Source organism: Mesoplodon bidens (genome assembly GCF_964165515.1).
Source record: "Mesoplodon bidens genome assembly, contig: HAP1_SCAFFOLD_179, whole genome shotgun sequence".
NCBI classification, from domain to species: Eukaryota; Metazoa; Chordata; class Mammalia; order Artiodactyla; family Ziphiidae; genus Mesoplodon; species Mesoplodon bidens.
The window spans coordinates 946,740-970,572 of NW_027671490.1; the positions used below are offsets into that span (position 1 = coordinate 946,740).

Here is a 23,833-nt window from a genome sequence, read left to right on the forward strand (position 1 = left end):
CAAGTACCTTCTCTGAAAATATAAGTTCAAATAGGAGTTGAACTTTGCAAAATATTCTTTAGTAAATAAAACTCCACATATAATTTCAAATTATCATTTAATTTTACCTTAAATTTAAATATCTATATTGACTTAAATGGTGTACTCTGTAATTTTGGATGATTCCCTCCTTTATATCTTCTTCCTCTCTTCAACAAGTAAAATACATATGAATGCCTAACGTGAGGTAGGGTATTCTCTGTGAAATAATGATGTTGGTATACTTGATTTTGACTTAGCAGAGGGATTGAGCCTCTGTGTTGGTGAATTCTCCCCAGGTGGTGCGTGGGGAGAGGGTCAGGCATGTCTCTGTGCTCCTGAAGTTTTCTCTGTGAAACTGTCAACCTCCAATATCAGAAATAACTTCCTTCGTCAGAAGGGATTTTCAGACATTAAAAGTTTTCTATTAAAGTGCAAGTATTTTTAAAATCTATAAAATATAGGGCATTATAAATTTTCTTTAGTTACTACAAGCTGAATTTTAACTGAGAAGACTGGGGACTCCATGTATGTGTACATGCATGCATGCGTGCATGTTTGTGTGCTACACACGTGTGTGTGTGTGTGTGTGTGTGTGTGTAGGTCTACTGAGGATACAGAACATATTCTGGACATGAACGAGCAGTGGTGTATCAGAAGGGAAAAGAATATAAAGGACCAGCTTCACCTGCTTAATTTGTCCCCTGACCTGGTGTCATCTTATTTTCCACCATCCTTTGCTGATCTGTATACTAAATACCCAGGGTTCCTGGGTACCCCCAGGTACCTCTGTAAGTTTTACAAGCCTATCAATATCCCATGTACAGTGGATGGAACCTGGACTTTTTGCCCATCTAGTTTTCTTTTCCCTCAGAGTTTTCATTTGAGTTATGTCATGGGGTAGGTACTGTTGTGAAAATTTGTGCTCACTTGTTAAATAGAAACTACTTATTTAACTGTTTAAACAAATAAACAGTATCTTAAGTCAGTTGCACGGCACCTCCAGTCTCCGCAAAGCAGAGTTACTTTGGGACAGGAAGTTCTTTTAGTTTCCCCTTAAATCAAAATACAAAGTTATTGAGCAATTCTAGGACCAACCCTATAGTTGCAAACTTGGGAAGAGATCACAGGATTCTGTAATCGTCTGCTTATCCCCTTACTGGGACAGCAAATAGCTCAATAGTTCTTATACTGAAGTTAAAAGGAAGAAGAATACCGGAACAAAGTCTGCATTTAAAGTCTGTGTCTTATTTTTATTTTCTCTTGGCACATAGTAGCTAACCGTTAAATGTTCTCTTGATAAATATTAAAAACACACAAGATACTTCATATACTAGGGGTCATAAAATTTCAACTTTTCTTTTGGTGTAGGGGTTGATGATGAAAAGTTTGGAAACTTCTGATCCATGTTAATGTTCCTGCTTTGAGAACTGCAGGGCGCAGCTTTTAGGTGGAAAAAGTTGCCAAGAGGACCAGAAGTAGAATAAAGACATTTATGTAATTCTTCCTTATAATTTCATTTATTGGTTTTCAGCATCTAACTTTGAAAAGTTGCCTGAGGCTGCCTAGGGTCTGCAATAATGATCACAGCTGTGCTGTCCTACCCCCTCCCCACACGTGGGAACAGAGCCTCCCCAGCAGTGCTAATAGAGCCCCATGGCTTTCCGCCCACCTCGGTACTGCTCAAGGCAGTGGCTTTTTTCTACCAGCCTCACCCTTCTCCATTTGAATCTTTTTCTTCTTTCCAGTTTTATTGAGATGTAATTGACATATAACACTGTATAAGTTTAAGGTGTACAGCATCATAATTTGATACATGTATATATTGCAAAATGATTACCACAATAAGGTTAGTTAACACATCCATGACCTTACACAATTAATTACGTTTTGTGTGTGTGTGTGTGTGTGATGAGAACATGTAAGGTCTACTATCTCAGAAACTTTTGAGTATGCAATAGAGTGTTGTTAACTATAGTCACCATGCTGTACATCAGACTCCCAGGATTTATTCATCTTATAACTGGAAGGTTATACCCTTTGACCAACAACTCCCCATTTCCTCCACTCCCCAGCCCTTGATGGCCACCATTCTACTCGGTTTCTGTGAGAGCAGCTTTTTTAGATTACATGTAAAAGTGAGATTATGCAGTGTTTGTCTTTCTCTGACGTATTTCACTTAGCATAATGCCCTCAAGGTTCATCTAAGTTGTTGCAAATGGCAAGATTCCCTTATTTTTTAAGGCTGAATAACATTCCATTCTACATATGTGCCATATTTTCTTTATTCATTTGTCTGTCAATGGACACTATAGAAACAGAAACCCACTCAGTTCCTACAAGTGTCCAAGGTAACAATAGACAAAATATGGATGTTGGTGGGTGTAGATCCAGGCAGTAGGTTAGACTACATCCCACAGACAGGAAGGCCACTATTTTAGGAGGAGCTGCTTTGAATATGAATCAAATAATAATTGATTTATATGTCACCAGTTCAGAACTAACTCATCTGTTTTAGACACCTCACCATAGATATGAAATGAGAATGAGTGGAAAAGGAGGCTTCTGAAGGCAAACAGTCATAAAACCCATTATTCTTCTGTAAAAAGGAGACTATACAGTCTTACCTTTAGAACCTCAAATCAAACAAAGACATGTAGCAGCCTCAGTAGGATATAATCACCACAGAAGAAATACAAGCAGAAGGCAGAGGAAAAAGAAGTGCCATTTGGTATGGGAATAAATAGCTCTGTATGTCTCAAAAGCCTCCTATAAACATGTCTGGGTGTCAATATAGTGTAATAATTAATATCCATAAACCCTGAGTCTTAAGAAAAAAGAACTGTATCTTTTGCTTTCTTTTAGAAAGGGACAGAAAGGTAACTATATTTGCTTTAAGAAATACAGAGACTTAGTGCACTTAAATATTTGATCAAATAATTTTAAAAATGTTTCTTACAGTATACATCATTTTCTGATGAAACGGGTAAAATAAGGTTCTAGGGTGTGAGGCAGGCATGAGGTATTATACACATTTTCTTTTCTGTCCTTTTGTAGCTGAATATCCTTTTCCAGGCCTAAAGAAGTAGTAAAATTATGCATCTAAGATTGAATAAAAGGTTTCATAGACCTATTTTACATATATGCCATTAGATTTCCACAGAGTTATTTCAGGCTGCTGACAGGCTGCTTGCTTGAGCTGAGACCCCTCTAAACAAAGCCCAGGAAGAAACTAACAACTGTGAAAGCCAACTTATTTATTCTGTGAGTAACTTGGCTGCAGAGCAGACTAATTACCCCTTTAACCACACTGTTTGAACTCATTGTACTTATCTGGGAATCACTATTCTGAAAGTAGAGAAGGGGACTAGGGAAGTTAAAAGAGACAAAAGATGTAAATATGGTCTCTTTGCAGAATCTCAAAGGTCAGGCAACAGGCTTATTTCTGATGGTTTTAAAAAGAGAAGATGAGCTGTGGTTTAAAGGTCCACTTTGGAATTCAAGTTCTACCTCAGATGTAGCCTGAATGCTAGTCTCCACCTGGAGTGAATCACTGAAGGATCATTTCTCAGCACATAGTCAGTGTTTTTAAAATTTTCATATGATTTTATCCCAGTGAATAATATTGATGAGGGATTTTGAAACTATTAAATTCCGCCAAAGGACTTAATTTTGTAATGATACCAAACCTTGGAAAATAAAGGAAGTAGAGATTGGTGAATCCTTGACAAATGATTAGAGTTATAACTGATTGTTTCATAAGGAAAGATAGGGAATGGATCATTTAGGAACCTGAATGAATACTTGGAATCTCATCTATTTCTGTTAAAACTACAGGTTAGTTGAGCTCAAAAATTGTAGGTATAAAAATTGTGTTTTTTGGTAATAAAATTTGTTTTAACCCTTCTCTCAATTATGCATTTAAATGTTGACCAATTCACAAGTAACTGTTTACCGTCAATGGATTGGCAAGTGGCTTTGGGATCATTCATTTTATAGTCTGGGATTTCCAGTGTTATCTTTATTTTCCCATTTATACTCTATTTCATACATTTTATTAGCAGCAGTAGTAGAAATAGTAGTAGTAGTATCATTATTATTTAGTTAGAGTAGATTTGTTTCTGTAACTTCTTACGGTCAGACAGATACTAAGCAACACACATTTTGAAAGCACTGGTGTTGGAGTAAATTCGATGTTGATGAGACTAGTCACTGCCCTTAAAGGAGCTTGTCTTCTAGTTGGAAAGATGTGACATATACAATAATCTGAGGCATTAAATAAATACATGGGTCTGAGGGCAGAAGATCCTGAAGGAAGCAAGCTGCAAAGAACTCATTTTGAATCCTGGCATTAATATTGGCAGATCTCCTCACACCTTTTTAGGACAGTTATAGACAAAGCAGGTAGGACTGGAGAATACACTACAATGGCCAAAATAAGATTTAATGTCATTTCAGCCTAGGGGATTCTTTCTAGGCTTTGAGTATATGATAATTTAAATGCCCCCTAAATAGTAAATTTACTTTAATGCTGACAATGTAGAAAAGATATTTTGCTGCAAAAGTATACACAGTAGTAACAAGTGGATTTTGGAAGAAACTAATATTTTGTCTTATACTACACTATTGCCCTAGACCTAGCAGCAGCCTTTACTCTTTGTTGTTTTCTTCTAAGACTAAAGAGCCTCTTTATTTTTTTCCACCAACAGATCTCAGAGCAATCTGAGTGCACTGGCCAGTTGGGACACAATTATCATTAGAATTCTTGGCTAGAGAAGAAAGCTCCTAATTTAAGAATGGCTTTTTGCCTCCTGAGAGCTCAGAAGAGCAAATTGCAAGCCATCTATATTTATAAAACATGTTTTAGTATGGGAAATTTCAAACATCTACAGAAGTAAAAAGAAAGAAGTAGAAACGTTCCTCAATTGTTCTCATCACATGTCCATTTCAGGCCAATACATTTTCTCTGTATCCTCTCTAACTACTACCACCATAATCCCCAGCAATTTTAAAGCAAATCCCAGGTTTCTTTTTCTCAGTGAAAACGTCAGTATACATATTTCTAAAATGCAAGAACTGCCCTTTTTAAGCTCAACTATGTCATTATCACACATCCGCAAATAATAATAATTCCTTAATATCACCAAATAGCCAGTCAGTTCATGTTTCCTTGATTGTCCTATAAATGTATTTTCATTTTAATAACCATTATTTATTTGATTGCTGATCCAAACACAATTTCTTTCAAAGTATAGGTTTAAAAGAACTCAATTTGCTCATTTTTCTTGCAAGTATTTGTCATTGAATTCAAAGCATTCATCCAGTAGGGTTCCCAACTGTCTGGATTATGCGGATTGCATCCCCTTTATGCTTATATATTTATCATGCTCCTTTGGCCCATGTATTTACTGTCAGTTGGTAGTTAGATCTAGAGCACTGACATAATTCAGGTGTGATTTTTTGTCAAGTTTACTTCATAGATAATATTGATGAATTCCAAAAGGAACTATAAAGTGTCTGTCTTACTGTGACGTTGCGGCCATTAATGATCAATGTCTAGATCCATTAATTTCTTAAGGGTACCAAATGGTGATATTCTACTAATTAGATTATTATTCATTTACTAGCTAGAAGATGATTTCATCAACTACTTGGTTGCCCTGAGTTACAGTTTAATTAGGAAAGGAAGAATAAATGTTTCTTTTATTTTATTTACCAGTTTTACAAAAAAAGAAAAAACAGGAGAGAGAAAGGTTGACTCCAAAGTAGCTTCCGAAGATGACTAATGAGGTATTTTCTTTCTTTGTTGTTGTTTTCAGTGAGGTGGTTATAAATATCGATGCAGAGATTGTCCCCTCTTAGGTTCACGGATCCTGTTCAAGTTGGCTCCTGAGTCCTTTCCACACAACCACAGTAGTCTTTGAAGTCTTCCCAGCTCTCTTGTATGACAAGGTGTAACAGGAACATCTTGTTCGTTTCTTATGCTGGATTTGAAATCAGCTATTTCTCCAAGGAGGCATTATCCACTGTGTTTATTCAAACTTGTGTTGCTTCTAGTTTAACCTTCTCTCGGGACATGATTTTTTTTAAACAAATTACTTACTGAATTTTTTCACCTTTTCAAATCTTGCTATTCTCCAATCACTTCATTTCTGAATTTTTCTGATTTCTTTTATGTTTTTCTTAAAACCAGTTTCTATTCCTTTTAAAATTTCTTTTACTTTTTCCGCAATATCAGGCAATAAATTTCATTTGTTCTGTGGACGTGTCTTTCTGTCACGTTTTCAGGATTTGCTGGAACTTTCTTTTCCCCCTTCTTTTTTCTTTTTTCTTTCTCACTGATTTTCTACAGGATGTGAGTGGAATACTCTTCTGTCACTCATTTTTAAATGAAATAAGTTTCCACTTTAGGAGGGAATCATAGATCAGAATATAATTTCTAGCTTCAGAACTCCAGGGCTCACTATCTTCTATTATTTTCACAACATAATTTAAAAAAATGACCTTAAAATTTCTAAAATCTTCCTCCTCGGCCCTCCTCTGCCCATTTACCCAGGGCTCCTCTTTCTTGTCCTTGTTGAGTATGGGGATTTGTTCTGGAATGGTGCTTTGGTTTGATAGGTGTCAAGGTTTCACAGACCCCAGAACACTTGGCATCCTCAGAACATTTCAAAGTTCTTGCACTCAGCTGCAAAGTGGAGCCTGCAACGTTCACTCCCGGTTTCTGCCGCTGTTCTCAGTGAGTTTTTCAATCTCAGTGAGTTCGTGAACCATAGTAACCTTTGGCTCTCCTGAAAGAGAGAGAGAGTCCTTCCCTCGTCTTCCTCCCACACACCTTGGGATACACATATGTAGGTCTTTTTCCTGTTGTTGATTTGTTCCTACCTGGCTGTATGTTGCAGTTAATGTGGACACCTTGTTGTAGATGTTGTCTGTGGGTTTTTGATCTTGCTATCCTAGATGCTTTTCTTTCTTCTTTGTGGGGGTGGGGGCTTGTGTATTTAGGGGAGGGGTGGCATATTCAGGGATAAAAATCTTCAAATCCATCATTTCCCCAGAATCCTCTGCCATTAATATTTAAAACAAAATCATAGGAATCATTATCCGGATCCTTAGGATAATCATTACACTGTATCTGTCTTTTTTCCAGGCTTCAAGCTGCCTGTGGCTCCCCACGTTAGTATACTGACATGACTGGGCAACGCCTAATTTGACAGGTTCTTTCTGTACTACCTTCCTCCTAATCATGACAGTCTTGTACGCTATACGTAGTCTTCTTTACTGATAGGGAATTTAGAAAATACAGGAAGCAATGGGTTTAATAGCTGTAAGTGGAATTAATATATTATTTTTCTCAGGTAAAATATCATAAGACTCCTTAGGCCAAAGTTGTAAAATGAAATCGCAAATTTCCTGGAATCATTTTGCAAACGTGAATGCCCACATAAAGTACACTAGGACTTGAATCCAAGGAATAACACATTTTTAGAGCCTCCAGATTTATAAACTTAGTACAATTCTGCATTACTTCTTAAGGCAACTGAAGAAAATAATTTTGTGATCAAATAAATATTGATTTTATTAACATAGTTATTTTAAAAGTTTATAAAGCTTTTAAAAAATGTTAAGGCTCTATCAGCCTCATCGGTTGTTATTTTCTAGAATCTTAGAAAAAGGAACAGTCGTTTGAGGGGAAACATGGTATAAAATGGGAAGAGAATCTAACAGTGAAGATAGTTATATCTCTTCCTGTGTGATGAACTACTGCTATGCTTGGTGGTTTAAAACAGCAGGCACTTTATCTCCTCACAATTTGTGAATCAGCAGAATGGGCTGGGATCCCCTGGGTGGATCTATCTTGCTTTCACCTGAGGTGACTAGTGAGGCTGCCATCATCTGGTTGCTGGTCTGGGGCTGGTTGCTTTCACATGTCTGGCCATTGGTGCTGGCTCCACTAGGTTAGCCAGGCTTCCTAACATGTCAGGTTTCCATGAGGATGAGCCCTAAAGCACGAGTACTCTCCAAGCTTCAGCTCTTGATATGCCATTGGGCCAAAGCAAGTTATGTGACCAAACCCAGGTCAAGGTGGAACAAAACTACACAGGGTGAGAAAACGGGGGGGGAGGGGCATTTGCGCTGGGGGTCAGTAGTCTAACAAACTGCTGCAATAGCTATATAAAGAAAAGCACCCCGGAGGACAACTGGTAAAAAATAAATGCGTGCGGGGTGGGGTGGGGGTTTGGCATGGGGGGGCAAAGGCAGTAAACAGGGGCTACCAAAATCCGAAGATTCTGGAATTTTTGGAAAATCCACTGGGATTAAAGGAGTTAGACAACCATGTTCTGACACCAGAAGAAAGGTCCCAGTTGAGCCTCAGGGAAGTCTAGCGCTCTTCCTCCATCGCATCAATTTCCACATTTCTTTGACTCAGCATATTTGTAGAATGAATCATGACTTTCTATAAATTTTTAGTTCAGTTTTTCAAAGAAATAGTGACCTCGCTTCTATCTGCTGTGCCACAAAAATGCCATAGAAAAGAATTCCTTCTGTTAAGTTGCTCACTAGGTGAAATTGTATGTGTAACCTAGTAACAAAGAGGTATTAAGAATCGCCACAGCCGAGCCGGCCCTCCGCACCACGCACCCTATAGCAGCCAGTGGGTGAGCCGGGAGTCGAGGAGGTCACCGTGGGAAGGAGGGGCGCGGGCAACGTGTCAGCCTCCTTCCGTCTCCGTGGAGCCACCTCCGGCCTCTGGTACAGTGAGTCGTCTGCGGCAGCCGTCGGTGGCCAGCCTTGCAGCGCTGTGTTCTAGGTCAGTAGCTTCCAAGACTCCAGTTGGATTCACTGGAGTAGGCAATGTGGGGAATCCAATGGCAAAAGAGCTCTTGAAACATGGCTAGCCACTCACTATTGCTGATGTGTTCCCTGATGCATGCAAAGAGCTTCTAGATGCAAGTGAACCCGGTAGTGTCTTCTGCAGCGGATGTAGCCGAAAAAGGTGACAGAATTATTACAGTGCATCAATGCGCTAGAAGCTTATACTCTAGCAAATGGAATTCAAAAAAAAGTGAAGAAAGACTATTAATAGATTCCAGTACTGTTGATCCTATGGTTTTGAGAGAATTGGCCAAAGAAGTTGAGACAATGGGAGCAGTTTTCTCAGATGCCCCTGTTTCTGGTGGTGTGGGAACGGCTCGGTCTGGCAACCTCACATTTAGGATGGGAGGGGTTGAGCTGCTGTGGTGCATGGGCTCCCATGTGGTGCATCGTGGAGCTGTTGGGACTGGCCAGGCTTCGCAGATCTGCAAACACTTGCTGTTGGGTGTTCGTAGGATTGGAGCTGCTGAAGCTGTGAATCTGGGACTCAGGTTAGGGCTTGACCCAAAACTCTTGGCTAAAATCCTAAATACGAGCTTAGGACGATGTTGGTCAAGTGACACTTACAATCCTGCACCTGGGGTGATGGATGGAGTTCACCTGGCTGGTTACTATCAGGGCGGATTTGGAGCAACACTCATGGCTAAGGATCTGGGATTAGCATGAGGCTCTGCTACCAGCACGAAGAGTCCAATCCTTCTGGGCAGTCAAGCCCATCAGATCTGCAGGGATGTCGTGCGTGAAGGGCTACTCAAAAAAAGACTTCTCATTCGTGGCCCAGTTTTTGCAAGAGGAGGAGACATTCTGAGTTTGCCCTCTGGCTGTGAACACTGAACCATTGAAACCAAACTGTGTCTTGGAGCCCCTTATGGCTCACTCCACAGGAAAATGGGCTTAATCAAAGGTCAACTGTCTGCTTTTGAGTGTCTAGGTCAGGGGTCCCCAACCCCTTGGCCTCGGATGGGTACCAGTCCGCAGCCTCTTAGGAACTGGGCTGCACAGCAGGAGGTGAGTCGCAAGCAAGCCAGCTATAAGCTTCATCTGCCGCTCCCTATGGCTCACATTACCGCCTGAACCCCACACACCCCGCCCCACCTCCCCGGAAAAATTTGCTTCCAGGAGACCGGTCCCTAGTTCCAAAAAGGTTAGGGACCTCTGGTCTAGGTCACAATAGATCCTGGGATTTTTCACCCATTTTAAACTGCTTATTCTTTTTATCTATTTAACAAACATATCATCTGTAATTTTTTTTTTCTGCAAGCCACTGATGGTAACTGCTAGCTAGCTAGCTGATTGGCCTTTTTCAAAAGTTTGATTCCTGAGCATCTTCAGCTAAAACGCTGCCTACTTCACTCAGGATATTATTTACTCCACTTTACAAATAAAACTAAAATTGTTTTCAACAGGATAAAATCTATCCTCGAGGAAAGAAAAGAAATTGGTGTGAGAAAAGGTATTAGAGAAAGGGGAAGTATAGTGAATTACTACCTGTGTGCCTCAGAAAATGTGTCCTGTTATCCCAGTGGTGATATTCTTGCATTGAGATTACTGGTTTATTTTCTAGGAGTTGTTAAAGCAAGAGAACTCCTTGCTGCATGTTATGTAATTTGGACTCTGTTACAATTATCTTGGTGTGCCCATCTTGTAACAACTTCCCATACTCAGCAAACTGTTTTTTTCATATTTTTGCTTCCTTGTACATTTTTACTGCATATTTTTACTTCAAAAGAATGACATCTTTAGAACTGTTTCAGAGCCAGCAATGATATGTGCTTTAGATAATTATTACACTATGCTAAATATAACCATATTATTTTGAATTCAAATAAATTTCTATGCTGATAAAAAAAGAGAGGCACATTTCATCAATGTTTAAATAGTATCCTTCCTCCTCTAAAACTTAAAATAGGATTCAGTCTGATTCCTAAAGGGTTATTTTCTTCAACAACAAGAGCTGACTTAGGCCATTTCTTGGCAGTGGAATCTGAGCATAGAGGTCTCTGTCTGACTGCCCTTTGATTCTCACTCACAGTATCCTGGGTGAATGTAATGGATGGGCGTGCCCTTATGACTTAGCCCACTGCTACTGCTCCTGATGAGGGTTAATGGTGTGGGCCACTTTAAATCTTGCCCAGCAAAGTGCTGACATCTGGGGTTTCCTATCAAGTTTACCAGATATTCCACAGTAATTTCATAATTTACACAACATAAAAACACTGATCTTGAGCTTAGGAAAGCATTTCATTTAAACAGATACAGAACACTACTCTACAAAATGGTTTAAAATTTGTGAGCAATTACATTCAATAAACTCTAATATAAATTAATCTAATACAAGTAAACTAATAGTTGCAAAGCTACTGGTCGCTTCAGAAGCGGTGGCTACGGATAACTTCAAAGTTGTTTCCTCAATGCATTAAGAGGCGAAACTATTTGCTGTCAACTTCTTCTTGGGGAAGCTTTTTCCCTTAGTTTGATGCTGATTCGCGTTATGAATGTATAGGAACCATTACTGGTTCTTCCTTTCCATATTCAGTGCACCATTATACTTCTATCCTCTTAAGATCTGGATATCTGTTACTGCTACTGTTGGCTGGAGCCTGGCAGGAGGAAAGCTATCAAGAAAAAAGGTCAACAGGTGTTAAAGAGTTTTAGCATACTACTGAGACTTTTTATCTACCATAATCATAAGAAATAATAATTAAAATTACAGCCTGGTCAGTGAGACCTTGAGTAAATTGTGGAAGCATCCATGTTTCATACAGTTTCAGGGGATGGATATTTCCTGTTATTAACTCTATATCCTCTTCAACTGGAACAGAGAGACCTTTCTCTGTTGAAGCAGTTTTGTCTTTTTCCTGGGCATTTTTAGTTTTCTCTTATGAGAGACTTGTAAAGCTTACATATACAAACTTACACATACACGTATAAAGCAAAGAAGGGATAGAGTAGTCTTGAGAGGACACTGTTTTGTAGCAGGCACACAAGACAGAGATAATACTCCCTGATTGCATTTGCCTGCCTAGCCCCATCTCCTTTGTGGAAAGCATCAGCATTCTGACTGGTCTCTGCACCCCACTACCTGTACGGAACACTGCATTGGCATTCTTAGGGAGCACTGATGGTCGCTCCGGAAACTGTGGTTAGAGCTTGTGCAGCCAAAGTGCACAGGAAAGAAACAAATATACTTCATATAACATGCTTACTCTGTTTTGCTTAATTAGCACTTATTCCCTGTAAAAGGCTGATTTCTGCTTTGACAGGGAGTAATCGAACTCTGTATTCACCCAAACCATAAAATTAAAGTTAACATACCTCAGCTTTTCATCCTACTGGAAGAAATGTATGAAATCTAAAGTTATTTTTTAATTGCTGCTGTTTAGAATGCCTGAGGCCCATTTGATGAACTTGTTAAAGAGCAGTGTTAATGAGGGTATTTTTCGTTTCTTTCTTTTCTGACCACAGCGTGAATTCTCAGCCCAAAGTGTGCCCTGTTACCCACAATAGAGACGGGGAAAAGTGAGAGTCTGTCACCACAAAACATGAGACAACTACAAATACTTCTCTCCCAGAGTTAACATTGATGACAGTCTTTGTGGAAAAGGACTTCCTCTTTTTGCAGGAATACAGTAGAAATGCAAGTCGTATTCTCCATAATTTCACTACTGGAAAAATAATTTCATAGTACATATATATATGTATATGTATATACATATATATACATATATATACATATATATATATATATTTTTTTTTTTTTGCGGTACGCGTGCCTGTCACTGCTGTAGCACTTCCTGTTGCAGAGCACAGGCTCTGCACGCGCAGGCTCAGCGGCCCTGGCTCACGGGCCCAGCCGCTCCGTGGCATGTGGGATCTTCCTGGACCGGGGCACGAACCCGTGTCCCCTGCATCGGCAGGCGGACTCTCAACCACTGCGCCACCAGGGAGGCCCCATAGTCCATATTTTTTATTGGTCTTCTTAAAAACATATACAGTGTTTACAGTAAGGAGTAAAAGAGAAGATTTTCAATGTGATATTTCAAGGAGCATTTTGTAAAGACGGGATCCAGTCCCAACTTTGGAAAATTAACACACACCTATGAGATCAGAGAGTCACCTGCAAAAAATTTTATTATGTTTTTCTTTCATACTAGTTTCCTAAAGGTGCATTGTTACTTCTTGGTAATGTAATAGAAATGACTATATGGTGGCCATTTGAGGAAGAAGTAGCTCTTACATAAGTGTCTAGTGACCTTATCTCTTTTGATACGATACCTCTTGGTTTCAGAGGCTTGCACAGATTTCCTCTAAATGAATAAACTTAGTAAGATTTTCCTAACTATCAATTAATCTAAAAGTAGATTTAGAAATCTACTTCTGAAGCAGTTTTGTTAAGTAATTATTGGTCAGTTCTCTTTCTGATTGGTACTTTTTTCTGCAAAACAAATCCCTGTACTTAGAACAATTAATATCAGCATCCCTGGCTCCTTGATTATTACACAGTGATGTTTCTTGAGAAGAAAGCTTACCCTTTTGGGGGGGAAACTTCAGTCCATGAAGTAAAACTTCATTAAAAGTAGATCTTCTAATGCCAGTGTGATGCAGATCAGTATCCCCTTTCTTTTGACTTTCCAGGCTGTGTGAAGAGAATGGTATGGTTTGGTTTAGGAAGGGTTGTAGCTTAAGAGGATTGCATTATGTTTCTGTGTCACTTTGGGGGGTTTTATTTCAATATTATATCCTGTTCTGTAAAAACACCATAGTCATTCTCTTACTTATTATTAAATAATTAAACGCTGCCCTTTGTTTACTTTCCACTTCTGATCAGAAGACTCCTCTCCACTCTAGGCCTTGATCTGAGTTCCAATTCATCAGCTTGTAGTAGCTACACTTCTGGTTTCTGAAGTCAGACAGATATGGGTCCCATTTCTGTCTTCATCAGTTATAATTTATTCTCTGATATATGCATACCAGAGCTGGCAGTGACAAACATTTTGCTTCTCCTTATTTTCCCAGGGTTCTGTGCATTTTAATAGAGGATCACAATATTTTAAGTAGAGCTGGGATGGGGTGGAAAGAAAGAGCAGGAAAACATGCTTTTAGGAAGGTCTGAAATACAAATCACATGGAGTTAACTGCTTGAGAGAAAACCACCCCTACCTGAGTATTGTCAATAAAGTAGCACAGGGAGGCAAACGAATGAATTGTTCACTAAAAATATTTTTCTTTAGAAGAATAAAATTCACAAGAAAGCCTCATTGCAAATAAAATATATTTGTTTTCCTAAAGGAAGATATTTGAAAAGTCGTAGTAAATACCTGCTTTGACCTTCTGTGTCCCTAGTGTTCTATCTCCACTAAGTTTTATGCACACTACATAGAGGAGGAGCCTGAGTCTCAAAGACCATAAGTAAGAGATGGATTCCAGAGCCTTTGCAAGGTCCATTATGCCCCATGACTTCCCATTGCTTGTGCTCTTCATCCAGATAGGTGCTTAGGATACCAGAATGAATACATCTCTTTCGAGAGGTTTTTAACAGACGTTAGATACTAAACAAGTACAACACCTAACAAATAAAACAGAATGCTTTATTTAAAGCAGAAACAGAATAAATGCTCACCTAGTATCATTTAAATCCCCTTTAAATTATTTTTTGAATCAACATGTTTATATTTGAGGGTATTTTCTTATTTTTTCCTAGTTCCTTTTACTTGCACCTCCTTTCTTTTTCTCTTTTCCCAACTGAAATGTTTATGGTTTCAAAAGTAATTACTTCTTGAAGAAAGTTTTCGTGTATACTAAGTGCTACCTAATGGAAGCCATAAGCATAGAGTCTGCTAGCATTTAGAGTGGTATAATACACAGCCAGGTTGAATCAAGTGGGAGAGAAGGTTAATCGTTCTTTTAAACTGGCAGTGTTGCCGGAGGTGGATTAATATGCTTTTTGAATCTCTTATGTGCTGCAAGTCTCCTTGATCACAATCACTGTGTTAATGGTTGAGGTTTTGAATTAGAGGTGTCTCCTGGGCTCAGCTGGGCCAAGTCCCTTCATCTCTCTGGCCATATTAGGTGATAGTTTTCTCATTTCAATACACGACCTATGTTAGAGGGAGTGTTGACTATACCAGGCTTTTAACGTGGGCACCCAGAAAGTGGAAGAATCTCTCTATTGGTGATTAATCATAACTCTTTTCACTGTGAATACAGTCCTTCCCTTAGGTAAGGCAGGAACACCATGAAAAATAGAAAGTTCTCGGGTGTCTGTGGAAGCTGGAGTGCTCTCGACCTGTCAGCTCACTGGCAGAGCAGGCTTCGTCCGGACACTAGAGAACAAAATGTGAAATTGGCACCAGCCAGCCTCTCCATTGCACAGGATATCCCTATTTAAATTTGACAACCAGGATATTTTACAATTTGAAATGCTTGTCATCTGGTTTTCTTTAGTTTTTTCTTTGGGTTGAAAAGACTGAGAAGCTTGTTAAAAAATCTGGAATTCTGATGGTGAGGCTTAACCAGATCTATTGAGTCATCAATCAGCAAACATTGACCAACGCTTACCATTCCCCCAGTTACTATACTGAGGACCCAGACATGTCTCAGATAGTGGCCTTGCTCATTCACTGTATTTACAGTACTTTTTTCTAAATGTAACCAGAGCTCAGGTAAGGACAAGACATTGATTTGAGTCTGAAGTAAACAAAGCTGACTGGTCTGATCCCTTCAGTTTCCAGAATTATTTTGTTTCAGGTAGTAATTTTCCCAGACGAATAGAACAAAGTTCTATCGTCTATTTATTTAATATTTTATCACAATAGTCCTTGCCCCTTTGACCTCTAGTGAGGAAACTTGCATAAGACACTGAAATATGCTTAGGTTCTATGGGTAAGTGCAGATAATGATATGAATGAAATTGAAAATGAAAGCCAAAGGTAGAAAAGGCAGTTCTGAATAGATTAAGTAAGACAGAGGTATTTGAAAAATCAAGTAGAAAAGATACCATAAGGAATGGAGAGCTTCTGGAAGTTTTCTAATAGGTGAGGGGTTGGTACATCTTTTTTTGTTTTTTTTTTCTTAATAACATGTCTGGCAGTTGTATGCCAGAGAAAGTTATAAGGGGGTTGACTATATGCATGCAGTCCAGTGAGAACACTGTTCCTGTAGGCCACTGACCGTGTTCTGAGTGTACATTCTATAGTACTAGAAATTAAGTTAGGAAACAAAGGGTGATCTGCTGTCATTTTAAATGAAATTTCACAAATGATTAGAGCTAAAAGGTGTCTTTTTTCACTCAGCCAACACGTTGAGCACGTACTATGGGGCAAGCACTGTGCTTATGGGTAAGAGATAAAAGAAAAAATAAAGGCCAGAGGAACTCAAAAGAGAGTGTGAGAGATGCATGAACAACTCATTACAATCGAATAGAGATAGGCTATTAAATAAATCATAAAAATATAAATTTGTAAAATAGAACTCGGAGTCAGTAACCCTTCTAGGGGATATTAAAGAGAATGCCAACAATGAGGGGGTCTTGGAATTAGGTTTTGAATGTCAGTAGGTATGTTCCACGTGGAGAGAAGGTCAGGGGCATACCAGGCAGAAGGAACATCCTGGACTTGAGAACCAACACAGTATATTTCAGTGATTGTAAAGGAGATTTTTGTTTGACTAGAGCGTAGGGTATAAGTTGCCAAATGGTAGAAAATAGAGTATAAAAGTTAGGCTGGAATGAAAGTATAAAGTGTCATAATTCTGATGATGAAAGATAGGTGTTTTCTACAAAATGGGTTACTTATAAATATTTTAAAAATAGAGACCCCGAGAGAGGAGCGCGCCCGAGGAGCAGCCCCCGGACTGGAGCCTCGGGAGCCCGGGGCCGGTGAGCGAGTGCCCACGGGGTAGGTGTTGCGTCTGCAGGCCTGCAGGCGGTTGTGGAGCCTGCGGCCCTTGGAGAGCAGGGCTTGGGAGAGCGGGGCTTGGGAGAGCGGGGCTTGGCTTTGCCCGCCCCAGGGCCCGCAGTAGAGCCACTGGGAGGGTTTGACCGCTTCCCGGAGGTGGAGGGGCCAGGCTGGAGGACAGGGCTGGCTGCTCCGGATGGGGCTCCCCTGGGACTTGTGAGCTCCGGGTGTCCTGGGGGAGCAGGGTCCACAGGCTCGGCCGGGACGTGCCGCGTCCTCCCCTCCGTCCAACCCCGATCCACCTCCTCCCCCTCCTGTCGCCGTCTCGGCATCTCGCGCGTGTGTCTCAAGGCGCGTCAGCACCTTGGCTGTCTAATGTAAGCGTCCGCCGCCCCCCTGGGTTGTGCCCTGTGGAGTCGCCCAGTGTAATCGGTGCAGGATGAGTCTGCAGGGCTGCTGTCCTGCTGCCTCGGGTGAGGAAGGAAGCGATGGGGCCTGAGGAGGGAGATGACTTGTCCTAGATCCTCACCGGGTGTGCACGTGGGGTCGCTCACAGGACTCCAGACTCCTAGGGCAGGTGTTCTGTCCACTTAAAGTCAGTTTTAATAAAAGATGTTTTTGAGCGTCGCACGTAAGTTTGTAAAGTTTGTACAAATCATTGCAAGACTGAAAGGCACCTGAGTGTGTCCCTTTATTCTGGGTATCCTGTGGATGTTCTGATCTAAGTTGTTAACAGACTTGGAAGAGATAAACTATAAGCGTTTTTAAATTTCATATTTAATGAGGGAGGTTTATTTTAATAGGATTCAATGTACACTCGCTACGGAAAAATAAAGTATCCCCTTAGGTACTACAGTCACGTGGGAGTTACAGACCTGAGGGTGGTTGCTCCCTCCTTATTCTCACAGGCCCTTCTGAAGGTGAAAGGACGGGTCTCCCACAGGTGTCTCCTGTGGAGCGCGGGGCGGGTGCTTGTGCACCCCGAGCCGCTTCAGTCGTAGCTTCACTGCCTGCGTTTTCCTTCTCCAGGTCCGCCTCCACTGTCACAGTCCTGCACGTTGTTCCAAGAGCAGCGGAAAATGAATCAGCCTCTGGTGAGTTTTGCTGTTTTCGTATTTATCTGCTGCTGTTCCTTTGTGATAACACCTTGGGAGGCGAATAGTTCAAAAGTTAAAATGGGAAAGTAGGAGTAGGTAAAAGATGTGGTTAGACAAAGCGTAGAGGAGCAGGTCAGCACCAAGTGTTTCTGGCAAGTCCTACGTGTAGATCCCACGATCCTCTTAGAGCCACAGTACAAGCCTCGTGTTCTTGACATTGGTGGCAAAACACCATCCCTTGCTCGACTTACATGGTCCTGCCGAAGCACTTTTGTTCTCGGGCGTTAAAAGGTTTCCCTGAGGATCCCGCTGTAGGCCGTGAGCCTTCCTGAGCGACAGCCCCTAACGTGTTGACATTGGTGCCTTCCTTGTGCTTCCTGTAAGCCGAGAGCGTGCTGTCCAGGGAGCACTCAGTGCATATAACTTGTCGGTTCAGTAGAACACCGTTGTCACATAGGTACATTGTTTTCAGTGCTCAGTCGAGGGATGCAATGAGGATCATCTGGAAGAACAGCCTTGTCACCCTTCCAGTAAATTTCGCTCTGTGTCTCTTACAATCTCAGAGGTTCGCGTTACACACCATGCAGTGAGGTCTCTGGCAAAGATTCCTTGTTTCCCAGCTGAATTGTATCGTGCAGCCTGCGGTCTTGGTTCTGCCCCTCCACGGAACCTGATCCGGTTGAGGTGACCTGGCATCCAGCATACAAAGCAGTGGAGATTTGCCAGTCGTCACCTCAGACCACTGTCGCCTTGCCATCTGCAGAGTCTGCTCTGTGGGTTTCTGTGACAGATCTCTCCTTGCTGTCTTCCTGACTGATTCTTTCCTCCGCCCTCTGTGTGTGTTGTCTTTTCACCCTTGGTCCATGACTCTCCACCCCGTCTGATCTCACCCTCTGGCGCTTTTCACCTCCAACTCTGTCAGTTCTCCCACCTGGACCAGACAGATGCCTCTGTCCAGCCACTTGCCAGCATCTCTATGGAGTTTGTCCAAAGGGCACCTCGGATGACTAGATCCAGTAGATCCAGAAATGATTATTTACAGCTCCCCTGCCCCTTGCCTTGAGCTGTTGTCCCTGGCGGCTCATGGTTGCATCATCCAGCCTGTCACCTACCCAGAAAAATGAGTTCCTTCTAAAGTCCTTCTCCATCCTCTGTTACCACGTTGTAGTGTGAGGCTTGTTAATGTCGTCTTCTAAATGGTTTTTATTCGTTCTCCTTCATCCCATACTTGCTACCATTAAAACAGCTTATCTGTTCATTCCTGTAGTTACAGAAACTTTTTTTCTGTGCCGCTACCTCTTTCCTCCAGCAGCTCAAGTGTATTCTCCACGCTGAGTATTTCTCCTAAAATATTAATCACAGCGTTTTGTCTGCATGTGGGAAGCACTTTAGAGGTTCCCTGGGTGACTGGACAAACGAGGTTGCCGTTCCGCGGAGCCATTAACCATCGAGCCCAGCACTGGGGGGAGGTCGTACCTCGCCGATGATGCGTTTGGATGGATCTGTGAGGTGAAATCCTGATCGGAGAGGCTTAGGAGAGAGGAGTGGGAGAACTGGGTTTGTTCTGGTCCCAACTTTTTCAAGACATTTTGCTGTGATGGGGAAAATAGAAACTGCACAGTAGCTGGGGTAGGAGCTGAGGTCCGGGGAGGATGTTGTGTTGTGTTGTGTTGTGTTGTGATAGGAGAAATAACAGTGGGAATGATCCAGTAGATGCGTGTGGGGGAGGGGAGAGCTGCGGGCCAGGGTCCTGGAGTGGGGGGGGGATGGCAGAGCTGGGTTGCAGGTGGGGAAGCCCTCCGATGGCTTCTCTGTTCTCAGGGAAGCAGCTCCTCAGCTGAGGGTGAGGGTGAGGTTGGGGGTTTGAGGGGAGAGCAGAGCTCTGGGGCCCAGCTCCATCGTGACCATCAGCACACACAGTCCAGCCAGCTGGGAAGACTGTACTTGCCTTCCCTGCCTGAAAAGCCATCTCCTTTCTTAAATGTGGGAGTAATTACTCTTTGGGGAGCCTATGTAATTACATGGGTGCTTCTCAGTTCAAAGCGAATTGAGTGCCAGTTCTGGCCACGGACATTTTCTGCTCTGCTGATGGAAGGGTCCCCAGAGGAAGTGTCCTGCTTGCCTGGCTCTTGGCCTCGAGGACCCTTCACACCATCTAGTGTTCTGTCTTTTATCTTTGACATAAACATCAAATGTCTTCAGGTTGTGCATGTGATCTTAAGAAGCAATTCCCTGCTTCCAGGAGCTTCTGTTCTCCTCGGGAAGGGCACTTCACAGACGTAATTACAGGAGAGGACGGGAATCCTGCCCGTCGATACGTAGGGAACTCCAGAGTGCTGACAAAGCAGAGCCTGCTTTTATTTATTTATTTATTTATTTATTCATTTAATTTTTTTATTTGTTTACATTTAACTTATTCAGTTTTGGCTGTGTTGGGTCTCTGTTGCTGCGTGCGGGCTTTGTTCTCTAGTTGCGGCGAGCAGGCGCTACTCTTCGTGGCGGTGAGCGGGCTTCTCATTGCGGTGGCTTCTCTTATTGCGGAGCATGGCTTCTAGGCATGCGGGCTTCAGTAGTTGCGGGTCCCGGCCTCAGTAGTTGTGGCGCGCGGGCTCTAGAGCGCAGGCTCAGTAGTTGTGGCGCACGAGCTTAGTTGCTCCGCAGCACGTGGGATCTTCCCGGACCAGGGTTCCAACCCGTGTGCCCACCATTGGCAGGCGGATTCTTAACCAGTGTGCCACCAGGGAAGTCCGAGAGCCTGGTTTTAAATGCATTGTCAGAGCACGTGGCTCAGTGACTCGGGGAAGGGGGACGGCCCTGAAGTGACCAGGACTTGGGTAGCTGCAGAGGTTGGCGAGGCTCTCAGAGCAGCGTGAGGTGGACTGGATGAGGCTCCTGAGGTGCTGGTAAGGACCTCCCTCCTTAGGATGTGGGCCTCCCGTCAGGAAGAGCGGGACGTGAAGGCAGGCAGACCCTGAGGTTGACTGAAGAGCCTCCCCTCTGTGCTGGTTTTGGTTTCTTCCTGTGGAGAAACTGAAACCTTGTAATTGGGACAGTGAGTCATCTGATCAAAAGATGTCATGTGTAGAGACTGTGGACGGCATGAAACGTGGGGTGGGGTGCGGTGGGTCAAGTCAGGGGGACTCTGGGCTCCAGCGCGATGCCCGACAGGAAGGGGTGAGGCCGCGGCGTGTTCCCGCTCATCCTAGGCCCCGGTAAGCAGTATGGACGTTCCCTTGGGGCTTTCTGACTCGTGAATGAGGTTGAGAGTATTTTCACGTGCTTAGAAGCTGTTTCTTCTTTTTAATTGGTAGACAGTGTTTAGAGCACTTTTAGGGTTCCAGGAGAGTCGAGCAGACAGCAGTTCCCTACGCCCGTCCCTCTGGGTTCCCTCCCTTGGTAACATGTCTCGCCTGTGTGGCGCGTCATCTCAGTGATGGATCCGCACTGACACCTAATTCTCCCCTGGAGTCTGTAGTTTATATTAAGGCTCACTCTCTGTGTCCTACTGTTCAGGTTTGGACAGGCGTGATGACCTGCAGCCACCACTGCAGTGCCACCCAGGACCATTTCACTGCCCGAAACATCCCTGGGGGCCACCTGTTCACCCGCCGAGTGTCCCCAAGCCCCCGACAGCTGCTGGTCTTGTTACTGTCTGTGTATTTTTGCCCTTTCCAGAATGTCACGTAATTGGGAGTCCTTCATTCTGTGGTCTTTTCAGACTGGTGTCTTTCTGTTTTTATATGAAGGGCCTGTTCATGTCCACTGCCTGTCTTACTGCCCCAATACTTTCTTGTTTTTGTTTTTCTTTTTGTTTTTGTTTTCTGCTGTACGCGGGCCTCTCACTGTTGTGGCCTCTCCCGCCGCGGAGCACAGGCTCCAGACGTGCAGGCTCAGCAGCCATGGCTCAAGGGCCCAGCCGATCCACGGCATGTGGGATCCTCCTGGACCAGAGCACAAACCCGTCTCCCCTGCATCCTTTGGCACTGGAAGGCTTCCAGAAGCCTCCCCCTTCCATTGCAACTGAGGAAGCAGGTCCTCAGCTGAGGGTGAGGGTGAGGTTAGGGGTTTGAGAATAGGCAGTTGGAAGAACTCCTCAGTCTGGAAGACACGATGTGGGAGGGAATCTGAGTAGCTCATGTAACGTGTGTATAGATTATTCACTAAATCTTGAGTTAGCTCTTAAGATTGAGAAGAAGCAGCATTAGGGAAAAATAAAGCAAGCTGTCCTCCACATCCTAAGACACGGTACCAACTGAGACTATAAATCTGCAGGTCCAGATTCATTCACAGATGGTAAGCTGATGGGAAGCTGTTACCAGAGTTAGGGGGGTAGGAAGCAAATCCCCAACTTCAGATGCTGTAGAGGGTAACGACCTGCCTCTCATGCAGGGGGAGATAGAATTCTCAGCTCAATGGCTCAGGACTCTGGTCCATTATCATGGCTGTTCTAATCTGTTTCTGAAGTGTTCTTTTCTACAGCATTTAAAAAAGTGACTGTATTATCCTGAACATTTTTATCAAGTAACAAATCAGCTGATATAAATGATAAAGTTGGCTGAAAGCAGGCCAGGATTTCAAAGGCCCTTCGGGATGTCTAGGTTGGGCACACGTCATGGAGCCTAAGAGTTTATTTAGATGGGGAGTCTTAAAAAGCCGCAACTAAAAGTGACCATAAAATCATCAAACTTTAAAGTTTGAAAAAGGCTCATTCTTTTTCAAATGTAAAAAAGCATTAACTGAGTCATTAAATGAGCTTTTAAAAAAGCCTCCTGGCAAGAGAGTGACAGATATAGAACTTTAAACCCATGCCTCTGAGGCCAATGCTCTTTCTATCATAAAATGTTTCTCCCTAACATTTGATGAATCAAAACACACACACACACACACACACAGACACACACACACACACACACACACTGTTAAGACCCAGGGTTCACTCTTCAACTTGCTTTCAACCATATGGAAACTTTATGGATTGAGTCTTTCAGATATTATTTCAGAGCAGATAAGCCAAATGCTATTTCTCTCACCTGGCTCGAAGCACTGTTTAGTCTTCTCCAACTGGGTATAATTATTCACTAGGGATCTCACTTATTGTTCAACACTCAAACTTGTGATGGCTATGCTGTGGACTCCATTGTCTTGAGAGGAAAGCTTACACACCAAAACATTTGGGTGGGTGAAAGGAACACAGGAGAGGGGACTAGAGGAAAGTTATCAGTGAATATGTAGTGAGTTGTTGCTTTTCTACCTTGATTATGCCTGACTGGCTATTTTTATTAACATGAGCTTGCGCTACATGCTTGATGCATGACACACGCAGACTCCCTTAACTTAGAACATAATTGTGGCACATGTATCTCCAGCTACAAATATAGATACCAAAGAGCCTAAGGAGCTCTGAGAGTCATATACCTTCATTTATTTTTTGAGTTTTTCTTTTTGTGTGAGAATTGAATAGAAATAAAAGCTAAAAAATATCCCTTATTCACCTGGCAATTTCTTTTCATCTTCCTTTTCTCAGGTAACATCTCCTCTAGGAATCCTCCCATACCCAGGAAAAGATAGTTTCTCCTGCTCTTTACAATCAAAACCCCCTGGGCAACCCTTTCTCATACCTTTTATAACAGAGTGTTGAATTGTGGATTTACTTGTCTGAATCTTCTTTAACCTGTGAGAAAATTGAGTGCAGGGGCTGAATCTTCCAACAGTGTATCTTCCAGTGCCAAGCACAAAAGAGTCAACTAACATGTAGCTTTAAAAAAAAGTATCTTGTACATATTGTAAGTGTTCAGTACATTTGTACATCAAATACATGAAGTAATCAATGCTAAGAAATACAATAGGAAAAAAACAATGTTAAGGAGGATTTATAAATGAGTAGAAAGGGGATTTTAGGGAAGAAATCATGATTTAAGATTATTAGGTTTTTTAACCTGGTATAGG

At 42.2% G+C, this 23,833-nt stretch overlaps 1 long non-coding RNA gene across 5 annotated transcripts in view; it reads left to right on the forward strand.

The window, feature by feature from the left end:
* Positions 1 to 23,833, forward strand: part of LOC308611301 — a 90,330-nt gene that overhangs the window by 21,284 nt on the left and 45,213 nt on the right. For 4 of the 5 annotated variants that reach the window (XR_014014832.1, XR_014014833.1, XR_014014835.1 and 1 more), the window contains exon 2: positions 17,820 to 17,884. This is a non-coding gene — a long non-coding RNA (uncharacterized lncRNA). Of the gene's footprint in view, positions 1 to 17,819; positions 17,885 to 18,450; positions 18,475 to 23,833 lie in introns of those variants that run through there. The other variant, XR_014014834.1, reaches the window with a different exon arrangement.